Source organism: Syngnathus floridae, chromosome 9 (assembly GCF_059516105.1).
Source record: "Syngnathus floridae isolate MCC-2025c chromosome 9, RoL_Sflo_1.0, whole genome shotgun sequence".
Classification (NCBI taxonomy): domain Eukaryota; kingdom Metazoa; phylum Chordata; class Actinopteri; order Syngnathiformes; family Syngnathidae; genus Syngnathus; species Syngnathus floridae.
In genome coordinates this window covers 8810989-8834885 of record NC_142421.1, presented here as the reverse complement: position 1 = coordinate 8834885, position 23897 = coordinate 8810989, and the positions used below count along the sequence as shown (strand labels likewise).

Below are 23897 nucleotides of genomic sequence, written 5' to 3'. Positions count from 1 at the left end.
GTTAAAACCGTATCAGTCTTCTCGATCATCTTTAGAAAAAATATCCTTAAACGTTTGACTCCAAAGTCAAAATGGTTACTTTTAATTTGGTTTAAAGCTGTTGGGTCCTAAACATATTCAGCATTAAGCACACTTGAGAGAGTTGGCGGAATACTGAGATACACTTTGACCCAAAATGTATGCAATAGTTAAATGGACGGCTTTAACGGAAAAGGCATTTGAATTTTCCCATGGCTGAACTTGGGGGTAACAACATTTCCAATGCTCTATCATGTTTATTTTTGCCTTTTTAAATCGCATTTCTATTTCAGGACGGAGCTTCTGGTAACGAATTCGAACATAGGACTTAAATGCTTGTTCATGGCCATACTTCTACATTTTTATTAAAAGTCATAATCCATGTGAAACTGTGCGCAGCAAAGTTGTCAGGTCGAAACTACGACCATAACTTGAAGGGAAATTTAAACACCCTACTTATTTTGTTTTATTAACATACTATTTTCACGGCAGACAAAATAATTTACAAAGTGACTACCTTCAGCTCAACTTTATTTTGTCATTAAAGATTTTTAAAATCATTCAGGAACTTCACTCTTGTAATTGTTTAGTATTTTGGCTGTTTCTCTTTTGCTGCCAATGTCATCCATTTGTTGAATAAGCCTCACGGCGATTGACCTTAAAGTCACAAATACACAATAATAAGTTCCTTTAAAAACCTATTGGAAAAAGCCTCTGATGTAACCAGCTGCTGGGACTGAATGAAATAAAACCCAGGCCAAGAAAATATGTGGCAAAGCAGAGAGATTCAAGGTTTCAGCCTGACAGCGACAATATTTAAACTTTCATGGCCATTGTGTATTGGCGAGTTTGCTGAATGTAGTGCTGCCAAAAAACACCAACATCATTTACTGCAGTAGCATGGCTCAGGTAATGTATCTCAGGTCAGGGTGATATGGTCGATACCTCCACAGCCTCACCGTGCTAACCCCGCCCCACCGTTGAGATATGGCCTGACATTTTGGAATGGATCATTTTCTTGAGGTATATCCCCACACAGGAAAATTTGATGCATTTAAGCGGAAGTAATGCTGTTGATACTCTCGTTTGTCATTTTAGTTTCATGCAGTCTTTATCATTCTATGTCAACATTGAATATTTTAATAATATTGCAACTTATATTTCTGAATAGGCGAATTGTAGATATCAGTATTGCTGAAAAAAATTCCAGCGGTGAGAAAGGAAATCGTCTTCAGCAAAAGCAGCAAACAGCAGCAGACAATAGCTGATAGAAAAGCTTTAAAGGCTGCATTGTGATGGAATGATCACGACTAGGAACAGAGCTTGAAAAAACAATGTGGATAATCAAACAAATGACATATCTTTGAATGTTTTTCTTTTTTTCTTAAAGACCAAACCATTCTTAGGAATTGCAGATTATAAAAATGGATGCTTAGATATGCATGCATGTTGCATGTGCACAATAACATCTCATCCACATCGTGTTATATTTACATTCTATCCTCTGTTTGCTAAGCTGATTCGATTCATCTCCACAGTTCCTTGCTTTGAACATGGGTAAACCTTGGCTGCTCTCTTCCTCGAAACTCTCATTTAGCAATCGTGCAAAAAAAGATTACCTTCTCATTTAGTCTTTGTTGGACAGACTTCCAATGGTTCACACAGAGATCTCATTCGGAGAGAGAAATGAGATCCAGAAAAGGCCTGAATTGCAGTGTTCATCTAAGCTTGAGCATAATGATGCAAACTGGAGCTATACCAATCGGGTACATGGTAGGAGTGATGTTGTTCTCTGTAGTGTAAATTCTTTAACTACAGGTTAAAAGGTCTCAGGTCTCTGTTTTTTCATCTCTATGGTTAAGGTCTTTTTTAAAATCACTTCCTCCCTATAATCTTTCTCTGTATGTTCTGTTAGTCATTATCTCGGCACACATTCTTCGCACCATTAATTGCGTTCAGGGGTGAAGGGATCTGGATCTATCTTGCAGTAGACGAAAGGCAAACTACACCTCGTTAATTAATTACCTTGCACGTATGTACAGAGGCAGACAACCATTCACACTCGCATTCGCACAACTAAATGGGACAAAAACTGTCGATGCCTGCACTGAAGCAATGTAAAACACTGCTGCTTCAGTGACTAGTGCCAATACTGTGTTTTGTATTTACAGTGGAACCTTAAAGGGATTAGCACAATTCACTTCTGGAAAGAAAGCCATTCCAAACTGTTTAGTTAGGAATGCACTGACACTTTCTTCCATTGTTTGAAACCTTACCATTGCTTTACTCCTTGTCATTTATCATACTTTTCTTGATTTAACAGTTTTGATCTATCACAAGTGAGGTGTGTGTGAGTGTATATGTGTTTACATTATCACAAAGCATTTTTTTTCCCCAAATCTGAAGCATTTTTACCCATATTGTGTACTTCTGCACGTGAAACATGTCAAGAAAAATACTGTAAACAATTCCAAACCAAAGCTTCATAAGATTTCAACCTCTACTCAATAGCGCGTATGCATATGCCTTTGCCAGTGTGGTGCCACTAATCCAAGTGATCCATCCATTGGTGCAGCTGAATATACTGTAAAGCCAGAGGTCAAAGTGGCGTTACACTTTTTCACCTTTCTCATCAGACAAGGGATTTTCCATCATCAGCTGAGAGCCATTAAGGCTGCTCTTGCTTAATGGACTTGTCAGGGATCCATAGGCAGACTGAAGATAAATGGTAAATACTAAAAGTGATGATGCTTTGCTGTGTGAGAACTGGGAGGGGGAGGGTGTCTAGGAGATTGTCCTTAGACCACATTGGGTCCCCGGCCTTGTCAAATAGTGGATTCTATTCTCTACTCGAACAAATTACTTCCACATCAAAACGCCCAGCAAAACAAGTGAATGGCATATGCTGCACACTGCTCACTGAAGTAGTGTCAGTATTCATGCGATACGTGGAAATGTCTTTGACAAACTCGTGTTCTTAATTTAAAATAAAGATACATGCCTGCATGCGCACACTTAAACAGATGCACCCACTTGCGTATATAAGCTCAAGCTTAAGTATGCAAGTGATGTAATATAACGTCACTAACCACATACATCTCTGTCTAACAAATGAAATGATATGTTTCTGTAAATGGGAAAAACTGTTGGAATATGCAAAGGGCGGCAGTGAAATGGAATATCCTGGTAATTGAAAATATAAGTTATAGTCTTCTTGCCTCCTTTGGGAGCTCAGGTTGTTTTAATCAAAGGGATCTCATTTTGGGAGAAGGGGACAGTTCCAATCTAACAGATAAATTGGTTACTTCAACAACCTGCCAAGTTGATACTACCAATGGGCGGACACATGACATTCTATGTAAATAAAAAAGATATTTCTCCAACGTCATATTCTTCATACTTCATTCTGACATGCAGAAGGGTAGACCGAAGTTGCGAGATTAATATACCATAGTCTCACAGACTATCACATATATAAATGTACTATACTGAGAAAATAGCAAAGGTGGGGATTTTTTTCAAAAGTCATGTGGTTTATCACCTTAATGTGTCGTTTTAGAGAAATGGATTCGGTAATTCATTAGTGTCAGCATCATACCTTTGGATGATATTTTGATAAATGGCATTAAATTATCTAGTGTTTTATACATCATTTATCAAATCTGCCTTACATCGACATAATGGCACAGCATTACAAAGAATGTGAATTTTTTAGCAGCAAGCTAATTTTAGGATTTCTACTTGGGAATACAAACAATACAGTTCAATAAAATATTGTTCTAGTCTTTCCGATGTGTGAAAAGCAAAACTCACAAAATTCAGCAGCAAGATTGAAATATCTCTGAAATCTTTATTCCAGTTTGTGATGTTCAATCGACTAATTCATCATCAGCTTACGTTACAAACCACTGATTGAATCTAACCCAATATAACAAAATGGCTTTTTTTCCCCTCCATCATACTGAGGAGACAATACTACCCTCCATATTTACATAGTTGGAAATCAGTCAGTTTAAATCATTGTAAAAGCTATGATTACTTTTCTATCGGCTTGATAAAACTAATCAGTCTAGTCTGATGAAAGATGACAGTCATTTACTTCAGTTTCTATTATGTGTTCTGTGGAGCAATTCAACTTCAGGATGGAAATAAGATTTATAATATAAACCCCATCAAGCTGCCCGTTATTAACGTGCCTAAATTGACCATTATGTTGAGTGGCTTGATTTGTAGTTCAGCAACGCCAAGCTTGTTAGCTGACATAATTTGAGAGTTGCTTCAAGCTGGTAGAACCATAACGGACCTACTTTATTTAGTAGAAATCAATACGTAACTCCAAAATGGTTTCTGAGACAGCCATCCCTCCATTCTTTGTATGATTGGGGTCAAGGGTCAGCTGGGGCATATACCGGCTGAATCTGGGCAAGAGTCAATCGCAGAGCATAGGAAATATCACCTTTCACAATTAGAGAGAGAGGGCCGGGAGAATACGCAAAGTACACCTTATCTTTGTGACATAAAGTAGCCATATATTTTTTGTCTGCATCTCACCGGGTCTTTCCGGGGTAAGAGATTTTTCTGTTATCTGATCAGCCTTCATCATGTCTTTGCAACCTCGGATCCTGATCTCATCTGCAAGCATTAGCTAAATAACACGTAATTTTGCACTGCTGAATGTCACAAATCACACTAAAAAAAGTGCAACTCGGACAAAAATCTATCTTTGAACATAAAGAGAAATTAGAACTTTTGAAGACAACTTTCTCAAAATTTTTGTTTTTCGGACAATGCGTGCGATGCTGACTTTATTTAAAAAATCCAATAGTTTGTGAACTGACCAAGTATATAGTTTTAGGCCTATTATGAGATGAGCATGGAGTGCTGATGCATCAACATAAAGTCTTTAAATAAAAAAAACATGAGCAAATTTAAAAAGGTAAAATTATTTTAAAAATAATAATCCATTTGCCTATTTGATCCAATGAGGTGTACGATGAGTAATTATTACATAAATATTTCAAAACATCCAACTGGCAATATATTTACAAGTGGTAAAGCATATGGGATATGTGAAAAATGATTATTTTAATGTCTCCCAAATGCCTCAGTATCCATTTCCAGAGGCAACAAACTAATTTGTATCCATCTTTTCCACATTAAGTGATGCACCATGATAATAAAGCTGTCAGTTGTGCAACAAATAGCAGGGCCTAACTCGTTTAGGTGAGCAAGCACCGTCATATTAATCATTATTACAGCAGACGTGGAATGAGAGAGCTGAACAACGTAGCGGGCGGCGGCATCCTAATGACTCGATTAAAAATGCCATCGCAGGACAAAGCTTACACAACTGTCATATCAAGTGAACCCAACACTTTAAGTATGTTGTCACGTTTGCATAATAGCTATTCTTTCCGTTCACATTAATCTGTTCAATGAATTGAACAATCCCCAAATGTATTCAGAGCTGCCAATTGTTACGGATTGTCCATATTTTGTTAGGGAAATCACTGAACGCTAATTTGTCACCCCTGCAATACTGATTATGGATATACTCAAACATCCTGGGTCTTATCATTGTGCAATGCATGCTTGATGTAATATGCCAATCGCAGACGTGCCGGGAGTGAATACGCAATTCATTATAACAAGAATCATCTTTTATTGACATTAAATAATTTGAAGCCAGGTTTGATTTCTAACCCGTTTCTGTAATATAGTCCTTCAGATGCATATTTTCCTGTGTGATCTAGTTGACTCTTGTAATAAATCGAGATACTGTATCATCAAAGCCTGTTTGGATGGGATTCAAAGGGAAATGCAGACAATCTGCACCCCCTCCCTCTAACCCCAGGGAAGCAAAGTCATATGGGAGGGAATTTCGGCAGTGTCTTTGAAGCCCAAATAAATTAGGCTCTCTTGCTCATTTGGGAAATGCAAAAAAAAAAAAAAAAGAGTGGATACCTGCAGATTGATCATTTGGCAGCAAGGATATGTGCCAAATCACTGTAGAAGCCTCTTGATCCAATAGCTCATTTTAACATTCAAAGATGAGAGGTTAGATTATTAAGTGAGTGCTGAGTGTACAGTAGTGTCAACACTGGAGAAAGAAGTCATGTCAAGCCTTCTTCTAGTGTGTAGATGTGGCTGAAGTGTAGTCTGTTCTCAATCCAAAGATGGACACTTTTAAGCATTCACATTTACATCTGTACTTAATTACGACTGCTCTCGCACTAGCATGCTTCAGACTTGTTTTAATCAAACACAATTTTCTGTTCCGTCTTGCTGCGGTTATCAAACTTGAAGTCGTGTGGTCTGAAAAAACCTTCCGTAGATTTCCAGCAGAACGGTGCCTAGTATGGATGTTGGGAAAAGTGTGCAAACATCAAAGTTTTAGTTTTATTTTCATCTGATACGTTTTAGAAGAGCACCCATGTTGCTTGGACTAAACACATTTTTGGGGGGCATGTGATGCTTTTTTTCTTGCCTTGGCATTTGCTGTCTTGTTGCATTTATTTTTAGAACAATGGCTCGTGCTAAATGTCTCAACTCAAATTTAGATTTGGAATTTGCTTGTGAAGATGATCTTCTCACAAAGAGGTGTTACCAAAGAAAATCCGATAGTTTTCTGGTTCAATGAGCCATTGTACAAACATTGGTCATCACAAATCCAATGATTTGAACTATCTGGAAGAAGAAGAAACCACAGATGAGATGTAAGTTTTATGGATTGATGACATAAAAACAGCTTTTACCAATGTGATGAAAAAGCTAAATTGTTGTAGAGGGGGAAAAAACAGGATCTGCTCATGATTGGAAATATAAAAACTTATATGTGAAACCGGGTGTAATGTATCATACTTGTTTCTACTCCTCCATCATGCAATGAGCAAATCCGATTGTTTTCACAGTCAACAGAAAAACGAAAGGAACTGTTCTCGTGTTCCAATACCTTTGGATGTCAAGCAAAATAGCTTTTAGAAAACAATTCATTTGTCACTTTTGAAGATCTCATATTATTTAAATACATGCATCTCTATGATGTGATAAATAGTACTACTCTTTTCCCTGAAGCTTGAATAAGCGCTGTATTTCCCTCAACCTCCTATTTTGATTTTTCTTTTCCAGTGCGCCTAATTATCACTTTCACGTCATACCCAATAAGGCCAGTTATACACTTCCTAATCATCATCCATGTGACATTTGGTTTAATTACTTCTAAATGAACCTTCTCTATTTCTGGCAATGCTGTCTCTGATGACAGGTTTACCACTCCGCACTTATGTCTCCTGTTCAAATGCTGTGAAGTAACTTGAGAACAATTGGGAATTGGCTGTTAATTTTGACTTACAAAAAAAAAAATAGATCGTATCTGTTGAGACTGCATATAGATTTACTGTACCAACTCCCATTAAAGTTTACTTTTTACCTGGTAGTGTCCACAGTATGAGCCGATAAAAGATGTGCAGTTCAGGCCTTTGGTTAAACCTGACAAAAAAAACCACATTGTTTTATTGAACGTGTGCAATGCCAACAGCACATGACCAAACTGAAAATGGTTCTTCTTAATTAGGGTTAATTTCTCCAACTTACCCTTGCTACAGGGAACCCACAGGGCTTTCTCCCACACTAAAATACACCTACTACTCTTGAACTGTAGTCTCTATTTTAATAGGACAGCGCTTCCACAACCTGATAACGCTCATCCTTGGGTAGTTTCAAGGAAAAGTTAGGAAACATAATTAATTGGGGTTCTGACCTCATTTTCATTATCAGATATGCCCAAGAGAGGAAACAAAAACATTTAAATACAGTCAATGAAAGGCTACGCACCTCCACTGTCAACCCAGAATGAACATGTTACGGCTCTAGTAATAAGACCACATTACTGGTGGGAAAAACTCAAGCATGCACAGAAAGAGCATACAGATGTACTTCAAAAAATTAAAATATTATTCCCTTTTCCATATCATCCCATACTCAGTTATTGTACAATATCCAAATTGCTATTTAGAGAATAGTAATGTGTATACTATTTGACAAAATTTTGATATAACAAAAAATAGTTATCTGCTAGTGGTTCTTGCATATAGAAACATATTTCTTCTTATATTGTATATTGTATTCTTGTAACGTTTCACAAATTGAACAGTGCACTTTAATATGAGTGAATAAAGCTGTTGCCGGTCCTTGAGTGTCTCTTGAAATGGTTTTGTCAACAATTGTCAAATTACATGTGGCTGTGTCATATTTTCCAATGTGGGATATCATGTTGACAATAGTCATGATCCACTTATGTATGTCTATCTCAGGAAAATGCTTTTCCGAGGTTTTATTTAACAAAGAATAGAATTTCACCTTGACAAGTGCCTCTTCGAACATTCACCCAAGTATTGATCGAATGTAGTTATATCAAATGAACTGTCAGATAATCTTAACGGCCTGCCACACAGACATATTTTATAACACAAGAGCTCGTTTCTAATAGTGCAGATAGTCTACACATTTATAAAAGGAGAGGACAGGAAAGATGCAAGCGCAAGTCTCTGACTGATAGCTTCTGGTTATGAGGAGAGAGGAACATCAGTTACGTGGGGACTAAGTGACACGTACGCAATGCGGGCACAACTCAACGCCGAGTCTTAATCAGGATAGTTTTTCTGTCGTCATATGTGAATAATACAAACTCTGTACTTGCACATTCTGCCAATATATGTATGCTTGTTGTAGTCTTTGTAAATAATTTCATGATAAACCCTCCCCCCCAAAACTTTGCTCTTTGGCATAAAAACTCTTAATGCCGTTACGGTTATTTTTTTTAATAAGAAACAGAACAATATTATTCGCCATGACAATTTATGAGAGCTTTGTAAAGACAGTCTGATATTTTTCTTTGAAGAATTTGACTTCAGTGTGAATGTAATGTCAATAGGACACCTACACAACCAATAATAAATATATATATATATATGTATATATATATATATATATATATATATATTGCAAATGGAGAGAATAATAACTTGAAGTGTGATGGCCTGAAGAGTATAAAAGGCTCAATACTGCAATAGACCCATGAAGCATAACAGATACACTGGCTAGGAGCTACAAATTTGGTTTTTTCAATGGAGTCAATGTTCCTCTTACCTAATATAATTTTTTTCTTCAGTATTTTAAATGGGACATTTATATTTACTGTGATATCTTCTCAAAGCCAGCATCTTCCCAACAGCTATAGTACATAGCTGTGCGGCTGTGAGCTTGAATTGGGCTGTCAAGACCGACTTGAAGGAGCAGCGCTGGGCCTGGAGCCGTAATTATCAGACTGGCAGCTGCTGATAAGTGCCACCAGACAAAACCATGAAACATTTCCTCGCTCTGCTCACTTTCATTCCTTTTTCACATCTCCCTCTCTTTACACCTTCGTTAGCACTCCAGCATTGGTCTGATTCAGCCTGATCACACCAAAAGGCGTTTGTCTTTTCACATTGCTCAGTCTCCGCTGACTTGTGTGTCATTTCACATGGAAATCTCGAAGGCTTACGTATATAGCTGCAGTATTATTTTCCTCCTGAGAAATTTGAGTACATACAATAAGCTACACTTCTTTGTGCGTAGCTGATAATATAATTCCTGGTACTGTACTCAGTATATCATAATCACTAAGCTGTGTCGATGTTAACCAGGATTAGGAGCCCACATATTCTCTTGATCCTTCCCAACAGCAACTCGTGTTTTTAAACATAAATTATATGAACTGCTCATGTTTTATTTTCTTTTGATCAGGCATACAAAGGCTGGATATGTTTTTTTTTCCCCCCCAGTTTGATTCATGAAAAGATAGATGGAAGTACTTTGATAGCTGTACAACACATACACGCTCTTTCAAATGAAACCGCATCAATAATGGTTTGATGTATTCAATTAAGTATTCATTTGAAGGTGAAATCAGCTTTAAATCATCTATAAATTTTCTGTACTGTTTATCCTCATTAGAGCCATGATTGTTCTACTGAGCTGAGCCCCGTCCGCATCTGACTTTAATATTCAAGTCTATCGTTATTTTTCTATCTGGTTCATGTATATCGTTGTGTCACGGCTGTTAGTTTCAACTGTTGATTTTAGCGAGGCGTCCGTCCACCTAGTTGTCAATAAATATGATTGGCGATTAATAATCCTTAAGTGACTGTATAGCAGAGTGGTAAATTAAAACACGCAGATTAGTCTGCTGGACCGAAGTGTTTGAATCCCGAGCCTCAGAGCAATGTAGACATATATGAATCTAACATTCAGAGTTCACAGGCACAAGATATTAGAGGCAGAACATGCACTCGCCCCTTCATATCTGCAGTTATACCTTCTGGCTTACTAATAGATTCCCCAGTGAGTTCCTGGAGACATCAAATAGATTTTATCAAGACTTGTCTACGTGAGATAAATCATCCGTTATTGGTTTTACACCACTGCAATGAGTTTTGTCAGACTGCTATATGCAAAGCCACAACGCATTTTGCTTTAAATGTCTTTATACACTCATCAAATTTATTAAATTAGTTTTGAGATTGCACTTGCATGCCTCATAAACTCGGAGGTCGATCATTGAGACCAATCACAAAAGAAGACATACAAGGATATAGGGTATTTGAGGACAAATAACTATTCACACTCTCATTCACTCTACAACTCAGAGGTGTCAAATTAATCTATGCAAACTATCTTGGAAAATCTATGCAAACATGGAAAGAACATGTGCACTCCACACAAATACGGCCAAGCCCAAAATTCTAAGCACCATCTTCTGAATTGTGAAGCAGACATACTAAACACTAGGGCTATATTTTGCCAACCTAGTAGTAATATGTATTATGTCTCAGTGGCCTTTTATCTTAAATGCACATATTATAGCCATAAATGTCCAGAAACAGAAAAGATGCATCCCAACAGAAAAGGTCCTGCTACTGATTAGGCGCAATAAAAAACAAAATCCAAATGATTTCAATTAGAGACATTTCAGAGGCTAAACAATGAAGTGTAACCCTCCAATTTGGAATAACTCCCTCGCTGCATATAAGGACTTGTAGTTTAATTTGAATATCTCAGAATTATACCATTGTTGCATTTGGAGTGTTTATGAGTCAGTGACTCGTGTTCTAACAAGCATCAAGTGAAGGGAAATGAATTTATGGGTGTCAAAATGATTTGTAATGCGACTGAATCAGAATGACTCAGAAGCCAGAAGTAGCTAATCCACCCCCCCCCCCTTTTTTTTTTTATTTAAATGATGAATTCAGCTCTACTCTAATTCTATTTTCATGACTGAGTCATTCTATGACTGACACATTTTATGAGGGCTGGAAGTAAACGTAGTTATCTGTTGTTTTTACTTAATTGGTTTGCTTTAATTTATATTTTCCCAACCTTTATCTCTTTGTTTCCCAGCGTACCTCAGTATAAAATTAATACATTTCAACTAATGATAGGTCAAAATAATTAAATACATCTAGACAACATCTACCGTATTTATCTGACAAAGTGCTCACATAGATAGACAGCATAGACAAAAGAATTGTGAGACCTGGATTACACCTGCAGGAACTGAAGATGAAAAACGATTTGACTTGATTCATTGAGACTGTGTCTGTAGGAATTTGCGTCCATTCATCTAGAAAGCATTTGTGGCATTGCCAAAGAGAGCACCCGATTAACTCTTTACTGCGACAATAATAGGAATGTACCTGTATGCTATCATCCTAAGTAAAAATGCACAATCATTTAGAGATTGCTGTGTATGGGTTTGATATAAAATAATTAAAAATAAAGTAAACCACAACTCGTTTTCCGATGCTAGTAGAATCATCATTAATTTAAACCAAACTTGACAAATGTGAACACCTTGGTCTGCTTAAGGCTTAGAAACTAACATCATTTTCTGATGCTCACAATTCAAGACTTGAAATGGCCAAAAAGGCAAATGATATTTAAATATTATAGCGAACTGGCCATCAATTTAGTCTGCTTTTCTTTCTTGCGTTTATCGACGCAACATAAAAACAATTCTCCGTGCATCAGACGAGTCCTCGTCTCGTCCTTTCCTCTCCTGCTCACTTTCACCAAGGCCTAATTACGCGATGGACAGAGAAATCGATACAGAAGAGAGTGAAAGTCCCCAGCAGGCAGCTTGAGGACCCTTTTACCTCTCTTCAGTCGACCCCTCTTATACTTACACTTGCCCAACAGTAAGTCATCTTGAGTTTTTCCAGACATTAGACCCGGGCTTGCCTATTCCCACAGCTTACTCCACGCCTCATCAACAGAGGAAATGCATTTTTGCTTTGCGTCCAGACATAGACAGTTTCTTGGCAGGCAAAAAGTTGAACATGATGAAATCTCTGTGTATGGTTAAACATGAGCATTCTGACAGAAAATGTTTTTTTGTTGTATTGGACAACATGCTGGTTTTTGCTTTGGTGTCAAAAACAAGATCCTGAATATGTCAAACATAAGTTTCCATTGCCAAGCATTGGTAGAGTATTTTATTTTTCAGTCCGATGCAGTGTTTTTACCAAATCAATTGGTAATTTATGCAAGGTCTCATTGTGAACCTACAATATTAAACTAAAAATTAGTCAGCAGAGGTTTTTAATTCATGAAGCATCTTGTTCTTATCCAGGACTCCTCAGACTAGACGTGTAAATATTTTGACCAAACAGTCAACAGATTAAATGTTTTTTTCTGAATGATTCGTTACAAAATCACTACAAACTATCTGGCCCTGAAAACCCACTCTTGCTGTGCCCACCTGTATAACTCAGTCAGTCCTTTAAAAATGATGGTACAAAATTCAGGGTTTCGAGACGTTTCAGCTTGGGTTCCTCTTGGAGGGTACCATCAATCTGTGTCTGTGGCTGACTTACTTACTAAACCCTCAAATCCCTCGAGTGGCTTGACTGCAGGTGCGTTTAACTGTCAAACATCTCCAATGAGACGAGACTTAATTCCGCAGGCATGGCAGTGTTGATCTCTGCCTGTAAGTGGTTTCATCTTCCTTTAAACCCAAGTTCCTATGAAAGCATTAGAGTCTTTCAAGAAAGCATGTCTTAGCTTTAATTCCTGGAACCCAATTTACAGTAAGATTGAATGTAACTGTGCAAGGAAACTTTGTCAGTACTCTTCTCTTGTCTTTATTCCTACAAGTATGCACATGATTTTATTACAAAATGAGTCGGTCATTTAGCTAGATTGGAAATTTGTTTGGGTGCCATCCCTGTCTCCTTTCTTTTGTCCTACATACCGAAATGATTATTTCTCAATGGGTCTGCACAATAATAGGAATTCTGGTTTCCTACCTAACAGGTGAAAGTAGATCAAGTGGGTAAGCCCCAGTTCACCATTCTGCGAAGCCAACCGTACCACTGAGAAAGTAACTTTCATTATATAGCTGTGACAAATATCTGACCTTTTCTCGGCATTTCCTGCTCTTGTTCCTGGCAGTCATTTGATGAAAATAAGATTAAGAGTCCGGTGAAGCATTCTTTCTCACCAGCATCATACGACCCAGGGGATTTGGATGTCGCAATTTCAAATCTTCTCAACTGACCCGACTTGTCATTCATTAACTTGCAAATGCATGCCTAAATTATTTTCTCGATTCTAACAATGCATTTGATTCAGTGAAAGGTGTAACTCCCCCGTGGCTGTCAAACATCATGACAATGCTGTTAACACTTTCATATTGAGTTTTAACATTCGCTGAATATATTTCTGGCTTGAGCAAAGGGAATCTTTGCTTATAATGACCACTCTTTTCATTTGGCTTCCTCGCAGGACCATTCTTGTTCAGGCCACATCTTGAAGGGTGAACATGGTTCTAGCAGCGCTACAGGATGAGACAGGAGCACAAAGCCGGCGCTAATTAAAGGAAGCTGAGTTGAGCGGCCTTGTCTCACTCTCATTGACCTTTCTCAAAACACTGGCATTTTTGTCAGTCAAATCCTGGCAGATTCTACTGAGAACAGGCGTACCAAAAGGTAAACAAACACGGCCTCATTAGATTGCACCAGACACTTTTCTATCATTCAGGTAATCTTGTGATATTCAACCATTGCACACAGGCTTCCTCATGTGAGATCCAAGATTAAGAAAGGTTAATTGTGGTATAACTGCGGCCAATAAATAGCTAATCAAGTTTAATTCAGAGATACACCATTAATATACTATATCATTCTATGATCTTCATAAATGAAGACCCAATGCGCAAGACATATTATACTGTGGTGTAGAATCTCAGTAAAGGCCTGGAAAAGGCTTCCATGACTCATGTTTGGAAAACCCAGTATAATTCGTATTTATAGTTATATCTCTACTGGTTGTGTCTTTGGATAGAGAATGGTATACATTATTCGGAATGTTTGTCCAGGGTCAAAGAAATGTAACAGAACAATCTCAGCAACTTTGCAGACAGTCTGCACAGTGGGTGTCGACTGAGTTTATTTTCAACTTTTAAAAGCCAAATGCAAAACACATCAATAAAATGACTCAACATTGGATACATTATTCACTTGAATTTGTGTACTTTAGTGTTCGGGGCCGTACTGGGAGAAATGGTGTTTTATTATTATCGTTGCTGTTGTTCTTAATCATGCAGTCCAAGCATCTTAGAGAATGGATTACCAAAAAGGCTTTCGCCTCAAGTGTTTCCTTTAGCACTTGAGCCTTGACAAAATTCTGACCACAACCGTCCGCCGTTTAAGATTAGCCACTGAACAGATAACTCCCACTGTCAAAACGCAGAAGTGTCAGAGAGAGATTGAGTCATTCTCTACAAGCTCAAGAAGCAAAAAGCCTCCAGCAGACGCTCACTTTTCAACTTGGCCTCCTGGTCAATGCATGATTCAGTGCATATATTTTTATTAATATAACATAGAAATCTCTTCACCTGTATTCACCACAACTCTATTTTATCTGTAAAGCAATTTTAAAAACAAATTAGCAGAAAGAAAAAGATGGATGAAGAAAATTAATATATAATATTATATGATACATAATATTTGTTCAATAATGTCCATTATTTCCAAAAGAGAAGCCCCTGAAATTGGACTAGTCGGAACAACCTCAAAGGATATTGCTCATACGTTGCATTCTGTAAGTGCTGAAATAGTTTAAGTGAGCTTTTAGACAAATCTGACATATCTTTGTGTATTTTATGTCCAGTTGACAGTAACTCAATAATTCCGGGATCTCATTAAGAGTCTGCAATGCAGCCGCTGGAACATGTCAGCAGCACATCTGCAGTGAGAGCCTCTTTCGTCTGGAGTGCAGCACAATCCACAGCGGCACCAGACGTTATTGTTCATGCAGCACCTTACTCCGGTGCCCAGTGCTTCACCATTCTTATTCAGAAAGAGGCCTTCTCCCAGCTAACGCACCTCCCATCTTTTTGCTTTGCCACTGACACGCACACCCTCTACACACACACACACACACAAGGACGCATGCACACACAAACTCGATCTCTCTTTCTCACAAAGGGAAGAAATCAATAAAACCGAGGATCAATAGGACTCCTCCACTGCCAAGCCCATCGTCTCCTTTTTAAAGATGATGCTGTTCGATAGTGAAATAGCTGCAGTCTGACATCAATAGTTCCCACCAATTGGCAAAATACTTTATTAGCCCACCTCCACTGACTCTGCTAAACCTATTTTTTTTAATCGTTTTCATGATGTGGTTGGGAAGTATTAATACTAAAATCAGTTCAACAATGATTTTTCCATTTCTACAAGTCAATTTACTTTTGTCATTGTATTAAAAGAACCTCACCCTAAAGCCCAATGATAAAGCGCTGTGATAAAAATCTACTGTGGTAACCTTTAAAAGTTTTGAGAAAACATTGATTCTCCATTTTACCTTGAAATAGATTAAGCATTTTTAATGTAATTAATATACTCAATGCACATTAAAAGGAATAGCGAGTAGTAAATAAAAAAAAGATGAATCTGCTCATTTACAACACAAATTATGTTGAAAACTGGATGAAACGTTATCAGAATTATAAATGGTAAAATAAAAACACTTTAAACCTTAAAGTATTTCGGTGAGCCACCGTATCTATTTACTTTCTGCCTTTTTCCCATAAAGTGCCCACTACCACTACTATCTCCTATGACAAGTGTAAAGATATAGATAGCAAGTGATTGATGCCACCTTTATCACAGCCGCTCTTTTATCTCACCTAATTTCATCAATCCATCCAGCAAATATGCCTACCTACTACCTGATGTGCTACTCTTAGACAATGCTGACATTTCTTCACTCAAGCTTCTTGTTGGGTTAGTGTTAGGTGTTTTATGTTTCCCACAAGACTTGCTGAATTTTCAAGCATTAATCACTCTTGTGTTTGCCTCTAATTTTGATATATTGACATGTATAGTTTTATATTAATCTCAAGGTGTTGGCCTTGTCTTTCATTGTAGCCTTGTATGTAATTGTCTTTATATGCATAGGAAAAAAGGGCCGTATTCTTCACTTTAACCTTGTGGTACCATTACTGTGTGCATGTTGAACTGAGCTGCAGTTCTTCTAATTGTCCAAATGAGCCTAACACTGTAGTCGGAGGGGGGATGTGCAAACCCGAGTAGCATTTTTATTCTTACACTCAGGATTGACTGAGGTTTCATGTCTTAGCTTTTTTCAGCTTATAGTTACACATGTTTCATTCCTTCATTTGGTGAAATGTGCACATTTTGTTCTCCAGAAATACTGTATATTAGAAATGATCATGTTGGTGGGATATAACTTGAAATTTACATTAAGGGAGCCAAAACTGGTTAACGAGTGAAATATTGGCAAATTCTTAACACGTTATACAATATAAAGATTAGTTTGAATTTGTTGTCTCAGAACACACATTTCCAATAATTACAAGAGGATCTGAAATCACAGGGTAAGATTTCTTACCTAAAAATCTTAAATGTTTTTCTCTGTATCCACAATAAACTGTTTCCAATTGACTTGGCATTTGGTTCCCTGTGCATTATAAGCACTTCAAACAGTGTTGAGAGGTTCCAGCCATTTTAAGTCTGGTTGGCGAGGACAAATTTCTCATGGGACCAAGTCGGTAGCACGTCTGGCTCACAGTTCTCAAGTTCTCAGCTCCGGGCTACCCATGAGGAATTTGCATGTTCTTCCCTCCAGCTTCTATGTTCCAAAAACATGTATGTGAGGTTTAGTTAAGACTCAAAATGACTCATTAGTGTGACTGTGGGTGGAAATAATTGTTTGCATATCCCATATGTATATCAAAAACAAAATAGTTATGAGACCCTAAAAATAATATTTTTAAAATAGAAAAAAAAAACCTGCACTGATTGATCTAGCCAATTACGAACTACAATGGTGTCCTTCACAGATACTCTCCAAACTTGACCAACAACTGCATAATGCATCCTTTGCGGTCATATTTTAGGACTTGCATGTCTATCTTTTCGCACCTCATAATGCGACACCTTAACTCTTTTGTACTATTCTTATTTTGGCTCTTTGTCAGCCATATCCACGGTTGATTCCTTCCGGAATGTGTCTCTGAAAATCCAGATGAGGTGCCAATTGTTCCTATTGTTATTCTTGTGCTGCTAGATCTGCTCATCACATGAACGAGCACCTTTCAGTCTGCTACTCAGAGGACATGCATTATTACTTTCAGAGAATATCTCGGTTAGAATAATGTAAAGTTTAATATTTCAATAGCAAGGACGGTCTGTATTTAAGTCTTGATTTTTTTTTTAGATGGTGTCACAGAATTAAAGGAAGAATAAAATTATGTTCCCAACCTCGTTCACTAAGAGCCAGATTTATTAAAATCTGGATATAGTGTAAAAGTAGCATTTTGCTGATGTAAACATATATTGCTTTATCACTGAGTGAAACAGTACAAGAGAGTAAAAGCATAGCCATGAATTGGAAGACCTTTAGATTGAAATATTAATGCATAGGTTCAGAGTGCTGCAGTTTAATGCTACAGAAGCATGCGAGTCAAGTAAAGTACTATATGATACATTTTGACCACGTTCTGTACGTGGATTGTCCCCTCTTGTATCTGGTGTAGCCAGTGAACTGACAGTTTAACAATTTGACAGGCTACCTTTTCAAAACGATTGTTTTCAACACCGACCAAATGAAAATCAGGAAAAAAAAAAGGTGCGTACTTGGCGTGGATACAGACAAGCCACACGTTTTCATATTGCCCGGAATGCATGTACTTATGCCATTAGTTTGACGATGGAGTGTTTGGATGGGTGCATTGAGATTGTGGCTTTGCTTTTGCTGGTCTTCTGTTACGAGGCTTACAAAGACCTTCATACCATTAAGTCCCCAGCAGCACTCATAGTTGAATTTTTACATCAAACATTAATGATGTAAGATGGAATACGAGCGCCAATGAAGCTTTGGCTGTGTGCATTTATAGTCTAATAAATGTTTTCCCAGACTTGAAAAGTATGTCTTTAGAGAAATCATATCAAGCCCCTGCCCAATGTTAACTATTCCACACCTCTTGCTCCGCCTTCTCATCCTCATTTCGCTGAGCAACTCCAGATTTTCCACTGAGTGAAAATAAATTAATGACTTCTTATCTAATTGAGGATGCAGCAGAGAAGCACAAAAATTAGAATAAGTAATGACAAGGCAAATGAATCGGTAACCATACATTTTGTGGATTAGGAACACCGTTCCATGTTATTACATTTATATCAATTTTGACAAATGTAAAGCAGGTTCCAGGAATTTTTGTTGGCATACATTGAGCTTGTTTCTGATCCTGCACTTCTAAATCACAGGATGGACTAGTTTTGTCCCATATGAAACAACCTGAGAAGACGCACGTGTAAATAACACCCAAGGTTTCTCAGCTCATTTCATTTGATTGATTGGCGCCCCACACTTGAAAGGATAGGAACCTTGGAGGGAGTGACAAGCCTTTTCTGCGTAATGCATTGTGGTCATCTTACAACTTCAGATTTGTGATTACTCCCTGGAAAAGCTACCATCCTCTGCCGTTGGAGCAGTTAATGAAGTGTGTTCCCGGGCTCCGGTTGCCACTTTGACGAAAAGTGCAAAATGGGAGCGATCCTCCTCCCGCTGGCCCAGGAAAAGACTGCAGAGGGAGATGCCTGAGTTGAAAAGGATTTTTCTTCCTGTCAAGAGCAGTCATGTGGAAGCTAGCAACCTTCACCTTGCAGCTGTTTAACACTTTTAATTGTGGCTGCTTGGTGTGCTCACAAGGGAAGGGAGTTGTCTTGAAATTCTATCACGTTTAATCTTTCCAGCAAATTATCGATGCTATATATGTCCAGGGTTACACTTTATAACTTTGTAGCATTCTTGGTTTCAAGTTAACGCCGGATTTAGTGTTGGAATTCATTCCTTTGCAAAAGGGAAATGGCATTTCCATGTTGATTCATCTATCTTTACAGTTGGACTATATATTTGAAGAGTTTATTTTTGAGATTGGGGTTTTTATTTGCTTGTCTTGGAAGTGCACACACACTGTTGAGCTCATACACCTAATGTCAACAATCCATGGGAATGCTTTATCATGTTTACATATCGTCGCCTTCCTACAATAATACAATTTTTTTCTTTCCATTTTTTTTCTGAAAACAAAAAAAACACAACCTTCTGCGATATATTTCTGTCTTTCTGTTTGTCCCTCTTTGCAACCATCCATCTTTCCATCCATCTAAATACAAAGCTTGTGTATCAATATCATAAATAAACAATGACACATATATCTTTCTCTGTGTGCGTGCATGTGTGTGTGTCTGTTTGTGCAAACGCTTTTCAATTTGGATTGCATTGAGCCTGTATTCACCTAAAATGCTTTCAATGACAATAGTGAATGAAAGCAGCTCCCTTTAAATGTTGGGATTACTATTTGTGACCAGCAGGTGTGTCATGGCTCTATTTTATCAGGCCATTTCACACTAGCTTGCATTCAATGAATATAATTCCATTTTATCATACATTTTAAAGATAGCGCTCAACTTTTATAACTCATATCTCCACATTTGAGCATTGCCAAGTTTAGTAGTTTTTGTAAGACTCCAGATTCAGTTAGGTGTAGAATTCATTTAGATGAAATCCACTCTATGGGGATGAGAGATTTGCTATATAACGACCTTGAAGAGGTCACAGACCCCAAAAAAGTACACTGCGCAACAATGTTTCAATATTGTGCTTTTATTGTAACTGTTGAGATTGCACCCCGACTAATAAAACTAAAAATGTACAGTATAGTGTTTTCAAATCACAGATAACTGTATATAAAAGCCCCCTTAAAAAAAAAAAGGTCAAGTGTTCCTGTGTTCTTGCTTTGAATGTATTATTGATAAGAAATTGTGCAATGACTCCACACACAGTACCACCCAAAAAATATATATATTGAAGGTATACTGCTGCTTGCAACTTTGTTTACGTTAGCTACATGCTAGATATTATAGATACTAAGTGTAGAATAGGGCAAGTGAAGACTTGAGAAACTAGCTTTTTTTTGTCTTTCCCAAATAAAGGAGAATGGTGTTTTGATGATCACTTGTGATCTACTGACCCAGTTGTTTCAGGAGAATTGCTTTTTGGAGGAAAAAAAAAACATTTAAAGTGTGGAATTCATGGTCATCATATTGGAAATTATATCATAAAGTGAGGTGTAAAAAAAATTGTGAATGGGAAATCAATTGATCCAATAATCCCTGGATCAAATGTCAATAAGGAGAGTGGCAATCTGCTCTGGGTTGTTTGCTCGAGCTTTAAAATCGCACTTTTAATCAGATTTTTGGCACGTTAATAGTTTTCTCATGCATCATCTGTACAAGGTCATTATATAAGAGTCAATACAATCACTAAGCTCGTTTTAGCTGGACATGCAAGCGGCTCTTTGCAGCCCACACTCGTATGATTCATTAATTCCTCGGAAATTAAATTCAGACTTGTGATGTCCTTTTCCCTGTCTTTTAATCTAATAAACCAAATGACACACATTTCTAAATTCAATCATCTTTAATCTGAGGGGGATACAGATGCTTTCAAGAGGAACTGAAAAAATGATTTCTATCACTGGAAAAAATAACTTTGGGGAAAAAAAGAAAGATTTACGTTAGAATGATAAATCATTACATCAAGGGGGAGGTGTGGGTTGATCAAGTATCATGGCAATTTGCGATATATAAATGTACCATTGATCACTATGCTACTACACCAATAAGAGGTTATTTAATTGATGCCTTTTATTGATATTGATCAGTTAACGACAACAATTTACTTAAATTCAATGGTGACACATGCACTCACGCACACACACACAGGCGCACACACACAGTAAGGCATGATGGAAATGAAATGGTCATGTATGGATGACAAAATGCGCCGAGCTGCTCAATTATTGGCTGAGAAAACTTTGCGTAGAGGTGTTCTGAGCAGTCTGCCACTTTCGAGCCTGTATTGGTTCCTGCCATTTCTTAGTATATTCAATGTGATAGTCTTTCACTCACAAGGTAGTGATTCACTCGCTTGGCTTCCGTTCAGGGCTGTGGGAACTGCTGAGTGTGAATGGTTGTCTGCCTCTATATGTGTCCTGAGATTGACTGGTGACCAGTACGGGGTTCTTTTGCCTGAAGTCAGCAAGGATATGTAAAAGCTCCTCAAGAGAAATATTTGTTATACTAGGCAATGTCCTTTTATGGCATTTTAAACTCCATATCACCTTGACCTATTCTATAATATATACAATATAGACATCTACGTAATATAGCTACTGCGATGTTTGTATGTCTGTTCATCCAATCCATACATCTCGACGTCTTATTTATCCATCTCTGTATCAAGTGTATCTATATATACACATATATCTATATGTGTCTATCAAGTGTTTATTTATCCACCAATCAGGTCACACAGTCGGTCTGCCCGTCCGTCCGCCCAACCCACCCATTCATCCCTCCAACTATTGATGCATTTATCTATCTATCTATCTATCTATCTATCTATCTATCTATCTATCTATCTATCTATCTATCTATCTATCTATCTATCTATCTATCTATCTATCTATCTATCTATCTATCTATCTATCTATCTATCTATCTATCTATCTATCTATCTATCTATCTATCTATCTATCTATCTATCTATCTATCTATCTATCTATCTATCTATCTATCTATCTATCTATCTATCTATCTATCTATCTATCTATCTATCTATCTATCTATCTATCTATCTATCTATCTATCTATCTATCTATCTATCTATCTATCTATCTATCTATCTATCTATCTATCTATCTATCTATCTATCTCGGGGGCTACTGGTGTAGAAAGTGTCGAAACGTGCGAAATTGTGTCCTTGGAAAAGGGATGTTTGCACAGTAATTAATCACTGCAGTTTTTGAAAGAAGTTAGTATCTCAGTGGTCTTGTTTGTGTTTGTGTGGACGCCGAGCCGCTGTCCAAGGTGCTGCATCCAGCCCCTCCCCTGCACGGGGGAGTCACGTGGATCGCTGTGTCTGTGGCGGCTCGCAGTCCGTGAACAAGCTCAACCGAGAAAGCACACTGCACCTCTTTCCACCTCCACCAAAACTGGATTCTCACTCCTTTGCTCTTCACCCGAAATCACGTTGATCTTTTTCATTCTTGTTGATGTTTTTTTTTTTTTTTAAAGAAATTTCTCGTTTTCTTTACGTGTTTGCTTTTGTAAGCTGCGGACACCGTGGAAGGAAGCACGTTGAAGGTAAATGATACCTTATAACTGGACTTAAGTGTGGAAGTGACCCGTCTCCTCGCGCGTTTTTTTTTTCCCCCCCCCTTCTCAGCACACGGTGGGATGTTTTTGGCCAACGTGTTTTTGAGGTGTCTCTGTCCCCCTTGCTCCTTTTGCGCTAACTATATTTAGGGTCCGGTCCAAGTGTACGGAGCGCACAGGAAGAAAGGTGATAATAGCATTTAATTCTCCTTTAGTCTCCACGCCCTCCAGACTTGCGTAAAAATTCTAATAAATATATTTAAATGCATTGTAGTCTGCTGCAGTGTGTAAAGGTATGAGATGTGTCAACGATGCAGAGTACACTGTCGCTTTTCTTTTTTTAGGGGGGGGGGGGGGCACGCGCTTGACGATCATGAATTAACTCTTATTAGTTAACACAATTTTCAACAACACTGCGCCTTTTATTTACTGTGAATGTGGGTGCACCTAAAAGACACTTGAGATAACGCCAAGTCCTTTCATCATACAAGTAGCAAATTGAGGCAGATGCACGCATTTTCTTACACAAATCGCCTTTGTGAGCAAATAGTGCACTTTTTTCTTCGGGTGTAATTTTTTTCTTCTCTTAAATACGAAAGTTAATGTAAAAGTAACATTTCTGAGTGTATTAAAAACTCTGATAGTCTACAACAGAGATGATGTACGTTTTCTTATGTCCTTGTGCGCAGCATTTGCCTTTTGTAAAGACCCTAATGAGCCATGTCTGTGTGTGAAGTACATGTCCGCTAGTGTGAATGATGAGTAAGGGTTCCACGGAATCCGAATGACAAAGAAAGCCTTGCATCGAGTTTGCTTGATACATCACAGCATAGTATAGGAATCTTTTAATAACATGTACAAATGCCCCCTAGCGGCAGTGGACTGTTTGGGGATGATATAGGGGAGGGCTGATGAGATGCTTACTAAGTGCCGGGTGGCGATAGTGTGACATTGTTCCTGCCTCATTGATTTTCTGTCTTGCATATGGTTTTCTTGCAAAAAAGTCTCAACATTTTCGAGTCACAAAAAGTAATTGCTGGTCGAGATAAACAGTTGATTCTTTAAGACTGAATCCCCTGGGTGGTGGCA

At 37.8% G+C, this 23897-nt stretch overlaps 1 protein-coding gene across 11 annotated transcripts in view; it reads left to right on the top strand.

The window, feature by feature from the left end:
* LOC148393348 (neurexin-1a-like) overlaps nucleotides 1-23897 on the top strand; it is a 181131-nt gene that overhangs the window by 12827 nt on the left and 144407 nt on the right. For 9 of the 11 annotated variants that reach the window (XM_088384601.1, XM_088384599.1, XM_088384605.1 and 6 more), the window contains exon 2: nucleotides 13843-14045. The exons of 1 other annotated variant lie outside the window; for it this stretch is intronic. The gene's annotated coding sequence lies outside the window, so the exon portion shown is untranslated. Of the gene's footprint in view, nucleotides 1-13842; nucleotides 14046-22580; nucleotides 22797-23897 lie in introns of those variants that run through there. One more of the 11 variants, XM_088384597.1, reaches the window with a different exon arrangement.